This window comes from Aristolochia californica, unplaced genomic scaffold, assembly GCF_029961685.1.
Source record: "Aristolochia californica isolate CCGP_79_NKW_82.1479 unplaced genomic scaffold, dmAriCali1.0.hap1 SCAF_5, whole genome shotgun sequence".
NCBI classification, from domain to species: Eukaryota; Viridiplantae; Streptophyta; class Magnoliopsida; order Piperales; family Aristolochiaceae; genus Aristolochia; species Aristolochia californica.
This window is the reverse complement of record NW_027182214.1, coordinates 6,032,064-6,041,206: the sequence shown is the minus strand read 5'-3', so window position 1 is coordinate 6,041,206 and position 9,143 is coordinate 6,032,064.

The following is a 9,143-nucleotide window of genomic DNA, read 5'->3' as shown; positions in this document are numbered from 1 at the left end:
ATTGCCTATTTATCATTTATTAAATGGAAAAGAAATTAATAAGGATTAATTTTTACCCAATTAATCGATTGACCAATCATATACAACATTCTTTTAGTAGTTTTATTATCCATTTTATTTATTTACCCATTCTACTAGGGAATTATAAGATAAGAAGATGTAGGTAAGAGTATACCAATATACGATATACCGAATTAGGTTATGTGTAAGCAAAGTGGTGTATAACTTGTCCGAATATATTATATATAGACGAAATGGTGTATAACTTATTTTTTTTTTTATATATCATTTATACACCCAAGTCATTCACAATTATAACTTGTTTATTTTCATAAAAAATTAAAATAAAATTTCACCCGATTATAGCCATACTACCCAATTGGTATACCTACTTTGAAAACTAGGTGCTAATTGAAGAACATTCAAACTTATAATTTAGATTTTTATTTTTTATAGCTTTTTGGTATGTTAGTTTTTTCTTAAATTCGACTTCAACTTCAAATTCAAATTCACTTGAATGATCTAATTCAATTTCAACTTCAAGTTGTGTGTTAGTCAATAGAGTTCAAATGCACTGAAAAATAGATTCCAATGTTAGTACCCCAAAATGAGAAATATAACCAAAACAAGAGAATGAGTAACTTGTAATGATATACTTAAATAGAATATGTATACCTAAACACTAACTTAACTAAAACAAACATGATTACTACACTAATAAGTAATTTAATGTAGAATTAAAATATATTAATATACTAATTAATTAAATAATATATTATATTAATTAATGATTGTAGTTTATTGTACATTAACACAATAATTACATGTGACAATTAATTGTGCACTGATTAATTATACAAGATAAATAAATACAAAGTAAAAAACAACAAAAAACGGCTATAATAAATTAATTAATTATTTTATTAATAGCACAAGATGGATTTTTACATAGTACTAATTAATAATATATTTCCACTAAATTAAAAAAGGATTAGTTTAATTATTTATAAAAATGGGACAATTATTGAATGCTTACTTAACTATATTTTAATTATCAGTCTTAAATATCTAATTTAATATAGTAATAAAATTTATGAATACAATAAATAAATAAATATACTATTTTATCCATAACCTAAAATAGATTATTAATAACATATATATATATATATATATATATATAAATTAAAAATTAAAAAACATGCTTGAAAATGAATTGAGTTACTCGTAGTAGTCCACAATTTGCAGCATAAAGTGTTTATGCCTTGGAAGATAACAACGAGTTTGTGTCTTTAATATTAAAATCATCAAGTTACTGCTTTAATACATGTGAACGACAAGATACATGTTCCAAAGCAATAAGATACAACCATCATTTATCATTCCACATGTGAGTCGCTATGTCATTTTGATATTGTGTGGCACTTGTGGATTCTAATGCATGCTGCCTCCGAATGTTTGTTGATTGGTTGTCCTCATCCATAAGACTATTGCTATCATTGCTATCTGCATCATCATTTACACCTACTAATTCGACCACATTTTGCTGTCTTCTTCGAAGGTCCAAATGTCATATGTTTGAACATTTTGCTGTCTTCTTCCAGCCATTTCAAATATAAATTCAAGTTGGTCTTCATAGAAAAAACTTTATCAAACAACCTCTACCCGTCATAGTAACTAGGGACACATGAAAATATAAAAAACCACTGAAACAAATACCACGTGGTGGGTATTTATAACACCCGTATCTCCTCACCACATGGCAAGATCATTCCATAACACTTCAAAATTATTCAGCAACATTCTATAACATTTAAAAATTAATCAAACTAATTCCATTATATATGCCCTAAACTCTAAACACACTCATCATGTCCAAATTCTCCGAACACCCCTGGTAGAGCCCCATATGACTTCGCAGTCAGTACGAACCGTACCTCGTGAGTGATTGGGGTCAGGTTTCGTTGGCTAATGGACATTAGTGTAGGCGACTCAACCTAGTTTGAACTAGACTTAACCCACCCTCCATTTGCCCCTAAACCCTAAATCCTAAAAGTCCCAAACCTTAAAACCTAAAAGTCCCAAACCCTAAACCCTAATTCCAAAAAATAAACTAAACCCTAAACCCTAAACCACAATCCTAAATCTTAAGACCGAGAACCCTAAAAAAACCTAAACCCTAAACCCTAACCCTAAACTTGAAATTATACCCTAAAGACGAAATTGAACCCTAAATACTATAAACCCTAACCCTAAATCCCAAAATCATGTAATAAATAAACAATTAATACAAATATTGCACACATAAATTAAAATCAAATCAAATACAATAGTATATTAGTTAAAAAATATTAGGGTTGAGGGTTACCATTTGAAATTTGGGGAAAACAGAAGCCCAATGGGGGGAAATCGAAGCCGAATGGGAAAATCAAGAGATGAGACAGGGATAATGGGAGGAAGAAGCAAAGATTGAATGTTTTGACATAGTGATAGAGATAGAGAGTGAGCTTGTAATATACCGTTTTCATGAATATTAAAATTGAAGAAAGAAGTTAGTTTCATGGAGTTTTAAGTTGAGTCTCTTGAAGAACAAGTCTCGTGTCTTTTATTTGTAGCGTATGAAGGAGAATTATTTTGTTAAAAATTCTTTTTTAATTTCCTACTTACATGTTATTTTTTAACTAGTTATGTTTGGTTGTACTTGTGTTATTGGGAGTTAAATTAGAATTTATTTAGGAAATTCAATTATGTAAATAAGAGTTCATCTTGAAGGGAGCAAACCAATACTTTCTCTCTTCTTCTCATCCTTGAGCCTACATTTTCTCCCCCCTCTTGTATACTTTTACTCTAAAATTTATGACTCTTGAATGGGTGTCTTTGGGAAAAAGAAAATATTTTTGAAAGTATACATATTCAAATCTCCAAGTGTATAGAAGATTTCCATTATGAAATGTTGAAGGTTGGTTAATTATCACTTTTATCTTTTTTTTTCATGTTTAATATAGTTTATCAGGCTTGCAATGTTAAATATGTGTTTGCATTGCTCTCTCTCTCTCTCTCTCAAAGTTACTTTAGGTTGTTCAACATAAATAAATGTTTGTAAGATTCTAGGATCTCATGATTAAGTGTTTTAAGAGTTTGTTCTTAAGTGTGAAGTGAGAGGTGCACGGAAAGTGAAAAGGAAGATGAAGGAAGAAAAAAGGAGAAGAAGATGCAAGTAGAAGATGGAGAACATGTGACCAGGGAGAGTTAGGGCATGACTTCCCCGTCGACCCTTTTCTTTGTCTATGTATTATTTCGTCTATTCTCTAATAATTAGAAGAATGCCTCTCATTGAGGGCTGGAATAAAGAAAGGAATACAATCTGAAATAGATTACATTACTACTCCTATTTGTTTTCTATAACCCCCCCTCAAGTTGAGGCATATATATCATAAATACCCAGTTTGAGATATGTAAATCAAAGAAGATTTGAAGTTACTCCTTTAGTGTGGATGTTAGTCACTTGACCTTTGGATGATAAATGTGCCGCTTTAATACTCCTAGACTGAAGTTTTTCTCTAACAGAATACCAGTCTATCTCAATGTGTTTTGTCCTTTCATAAAAATTTGGATTTGATCAATGTGGATAGTAGCTTAATTATCACAATGAAGTTCCATGGGTTTGTTCATGGAAAATGTGAGTTGTGAAAGTGTTCATTAAAAGCAAAGTTTCGAAAGCAGAGATTTAACCCTGTCGAATTTATGAAAAAAAGAAATACATATTTGACTTATTATAATCAAAATACATGAACCTCTATTTATACTAGAGGAAAGTAGTAGAGTCCAATTACAATTAAACTACCTTTGTCCCAATTATACCCAAACTCTAACACTTAAACCCAATATAAATAGAAGACTATCATGACTAAAACACTTTTAAGCTAAAACTCTTCTGTGGGTCCATATCTTATTGGCTTGGGCCCATCTTCCAACACTCCCCTTAAAGCTGGGGGTAAGAGAACATCATGAACTCCCAGCTTGCTGCAAATTATGTATAAGATCTTCTTGTATAAAATGGCAGTCCTCCATATCTTCCAACACTCCCCCTCAAGCTGGTGATCTCTTCCATGAGGCCCAACTGGTATAAGATAAGTGAGAGTATAATCATTCCAACCTATATGACATTATCTATAGTCAATGCTCAAAAGTGTAATAAAACTCCTCCATCACTGTCTCTACAATACAATGATTCTCAAGTGGTAGGAGTAATAAATGCCAATTAAGGGGGGCATAACATTGATGTAGTAATAAGCTCCTCCATCACGGTGTCACAACCCGGGCACCAACTCTCATAGGTAGAAATGGGTGATAAGTGGGTAATGCTTGTTATTCACAAGACGACGATAAAAGACCCATGGGTATATATATATAAGTTTTAATGGACTTAAAAACACCCATATGTAGATGTGATGGACTTAAACTCCCAACCGAAGTAACACTCAAAAGGTTGGCCCAAAGATATGTGTGAGAGTCAAATAAAGGATGGTATGAGAAAGGATACTGATGCCACCACTTTAATAATAATGTCTCATCCAAAGAGACACAATAGCAGCAGCTGAAATGGGTCTGGGCCCATATAACACGAACCAAAATAATAAAATCCTTATAAAATGACATATGAAATAGTCCAATGCAACTATCTGTACCAAATAATATGCTGACCAAGGAATAAGCTATCAATACTTCAAAATAATAATCCAGCCAGAGAAAAAGTACTGAGTCACGTCGAGTCAAATAGTAGACCAATATAGCCGCGTCGCAACAGAAATTTGTCTAAAACTTGGGTCCCGGACACCTATACCGAGGCAAAAAATAAGTAGGCCATGTCTGAGTTGACCCAGACTGAGCTAGCCTGAGTTAACTTGGTGGAATTTGAAATATCAAGTGATGGCTGGTTTGTTGGGAACTCGGCAAGGTCCAGGTTGGGTTAGAATAGGCACGGGCCAGTGCAAGACTCAGAACCAGGATTTAATTTTTCCTAACTTAGGAAAAATTTATCAACAGTGCGTCTTCTTCAACAACGGTGGGTTGTCTTCGCTGCGGTGCCGACTCCTAAACAATGGGACAACAAAGAACCAGAGAAGAAAAAAATGCCAGCAAAGGATAAATGTTCCAGCCGAACAATCTAGCAGAATGATCTCTGCCATAATATTTTTGAAGATCCTAGAAAAATCCCGGAGAAGCAGCAACAACAATAAGTTTCTGAAATATTTTTTTGTGCTGATCACAGGCTTCAGATGGACGTATAACTTGCTGGATATCACATATATTTTCCGAAGATAACGTCTGAAGATAAAACTTCCAGCTCAACACTTTCGGAAAGAAATGGTTTGACTAGAGCAGAGATAATTCACTGGTTCGAGAACAAAGATAAATCCGGCGGAGGAAATAATCCAGTGAAATAATTTCGGAATGACAGCAAGACAGAAACAACAACTAGGTAGATAACTTTTGAAACAACGTCCAAAACAAAGATATGATCCCAGATTGACAGCCAACGAAGCAGTGATCAATACCAGACGTGCTTCCACATTTTTTTGCCAACAAGGCTAGTGCCAATAACAACGCGAGTCTAGGAAGACAATTTTGATGGCTTTTGAATTTTGTCTTTCATCCACCCAAAATGGCAACCTAGCGATGATGAGACAAAACCAGAAATTCAGCAACGTGTTTTTCGTGAGGATAGATAGAAGGTACCTCTAGTTGAGAGGGAAGGATCAGTAACAAAAGATGAATGTTGATGATAATTCGGCGAAGTAGAGGCTGCGACCTTCTAACAATAGAAATCGGTGACTGGATTTCTCCTAGGATAAAGATGCATAGGAGCCCAAATTTGTGTCAACCACCAAAGAATCTGGATCGGGACATTCAAGTCCAAACAGGTGGCAACCATAGCCTACGCCATCAAGCTTCGGAGCTGGAGAGCAGCTTCAGAGATAGGGATCGTTGTTGCCACCGATCATGAACTAGAAACTCCCGAAAATAGAATAGCAGTATAGAGATGAAAAACATAAAACAACTAGCGGGTGTATAGACTGGAAAAAGATAAACACGAACCCAAACCGCTAGAGATAATAGATCAGAAAAATATCACATTATCTCTATGGGTTGATAGAGTCAACTCACAGAACCTGCTCTGATACCACGTTGAATTTATGGAAAAGAGAAATATTTGCTTAACTTATTATAATCAGAGTACATGAACCTCTACTTATAATAGAGGAAAGTAGTTGAGTCCAATTAAAATTAAACTACCTTTGCCCCAATTACACCCAAACTCTAATACTTAAAGATAAGTCCTAGTATAATTAAATAACCCAATATAAATAGAAGATTATCATGACTAAAATACCTTTAAATTGAAACTTTACTGTGAGTCCACATCTTATGGGCTTGGGCCCATTTTCCAACATTCTTAAATATCTGGGCTTTCCTTGGTCGTGTGGGCTTGGGCCTATCTTCCAACAAACCCAATATGTCACTAACAACATATACCATTGCTCTATTCTTGATTTTTGCATGGATCATGCAATTACATTTTACTTTTTGCTTCTCCATGTGACTAAGTTTCCACCATCCAAGTTACAATAACTTAAAGTAATTTTTTTGGTATTTGGACATCCAATCTAGTCAACATATACAAAATCATCTATATTAATATGTTCATGACATTTATACAGTAGACCTTGTCCTCAACTTTTCTTTAAATATTGGAGTATTCGTTCTAAAGCTAGCTAATGAGAAACTTGAGATTTACGAATATACTGGCTGATTACACTTACCACAAGGAAAATGTATGGCCTGGTCATAGTAAGATAAAATCAATTTCCCTATCAACCTTAATAGCAAACCAACATCTACATCACCTCCCAATCTAACACATAACTTAGCATTTACATCAATAGGAGTATCACCTAACTTACCTGTTTTTTCAAGTAAGTCTAATACATAGTTCCTTTCAAATAAGATACTTATATACCTTGACTGAAGCACTTCAATACTAATAAAATACTTCCATAGTTCCAAGTCTTAGGTCTAGAAAATTCAGAAAAGTTCCTTTTTAGCATGTTTAATGACATCCGAATCACTTCTTATCATAATGATATTATCTACGTACATAGTCATAATGATCACCCTTTTACACTATGTTGCACAAATACACTATGATCCACAACAAATCGTGTAAACCACATCTGAAGCACCACATTGCTGAAATTTTCATACTAAGCTCGATGGGATAGCTTGAGGCCATACACTGATTTACTTAGAATACATACTAAAAATCCAAGTGGTTGATCCATATATACCTCCTCACATTGATCACAATTAAAAAATACATTTTTTTCACATCAAGTTGATAGAGTGACCACTAGCAATTAGCAACCAAGGAGAGAATAATTTTCAACTCGTCATTTCACTCGGCGCTCAACGGTTTCACTCGATCCCTTCTCCTGTTTCATTCTTCTGGCTCTCGCTCTCCTCTTATTTTGCTCTGCATGAGTATTTCTTGATGCTCCGGTCGGACATGAAACCATGTATAATTGACACATTTGTGTTCTCTCACATCTCCCCAAGCTACCATTAATCGTCATTCTTGTTATCTACCATTTAGCTATCATTCACTCCCCACTTATACAAGGCACCTTTTACCTACCATTTAGCTATCATTCACTCCCCACTTATACAAGGCACTAATGGGTGACTTTTCCCGTGAAAGTGAATTCACTTAACATGGCTAGTTTACTCTCTTTTACTTTAGGGTCTGTTAATGCAATGTGAATATAATTTACTTTCATTGGAAGGATTTTGTGTTTTTTAATTGAAGAGCCGATACTCATTATTGTCTTAAAACAATGTTTGTTGGACCTTAGTTAATTTGATTCTGCCCTCAGTAATTTTCTTAGCTATTTCTAGCCAAATTGTGTTCTCATTGAGTTGGAAGGATTATTTGTTCAATTTTTTTGGCTGACTTTTCCTTTCTCTAATATTTTACCTTGCAAGGGTTTAATGTATCATTAGAATCTCTTCAAAAACCTGTGCTTGTTATCTTTAGCCCTAGTAATTTTTCAGGCTCATACACAATGCTGAAAGTTCAGCTTCACTATTTCTTGATGATTGAAACAGGATGGACAAAAGGTTCTCTAACTTGGACTCAGGAGCTGAGTTGGGTTCTCGGAATTCTGAGATGGATCGGGTGAGTGGGAGTGACTCTCTCAATATAGAAGCCCTACCAGGTTGGGCTTGAATGGGTTAATTATTTAACTTTGATTATAATGATAATATCTTATTTTTAGTGACTATTTCTCACCAATTATTAATTAAAAATATGTTAATGGTTAAACAATACATTAAATATAGCTAATTAGTGCATTAACAATGGCATTGGCAGCCATGAAGGGTTGAACATGCCACAATTCCAACATCTTAATCCCTTCATATCATCGAGGATGAGCCGTGCACAATGCAAATAAGTACTCAAAGGGAGTGTGTAGTATCAACATCATATTTTTTAGATGTATTAGCAATTTAGATGTGGCAAAATTATTGACTATTGTGCTTTAATAAAATTAAATTTTTTAGGTTGTATTTTGCATGTACAAACTGTAGGTTTTTTATATTAAATATTTGAACGAGTTATATTTGTATTATTTTTTATTTTTATTATTATGTTATTTACGTAGTACATTGGATAATGATTCCATTATATTTGATGAATAGTTTAAGAGTGAGAATTTAAACACTATACAAATAAAATTTTGATTAACTATTTTGATATTAAAAAAGTAAGTACTTGTTTTAGTATTTTTTAATATATTTATTAAATTAATTAATAATAATTCAATTTTTTAATTATTTATTAATTCATCACACATTTAAACACTATCTTATAAGAGTTAATAGACTAATTTTATATAATAAAATATTATTTATATAAATAAATGATGGTTAATATTATATTTAATCAATAGTTTAGGAGTGAGAATTTAAACATTATAAAATTAAAATTTAATTAAATAATTTATATAATAAAATTAAGAATTTGTTTAATTATTTTATTTTTTATAATATAATTAATTTAATCATCTTAATTTATTTTTTAA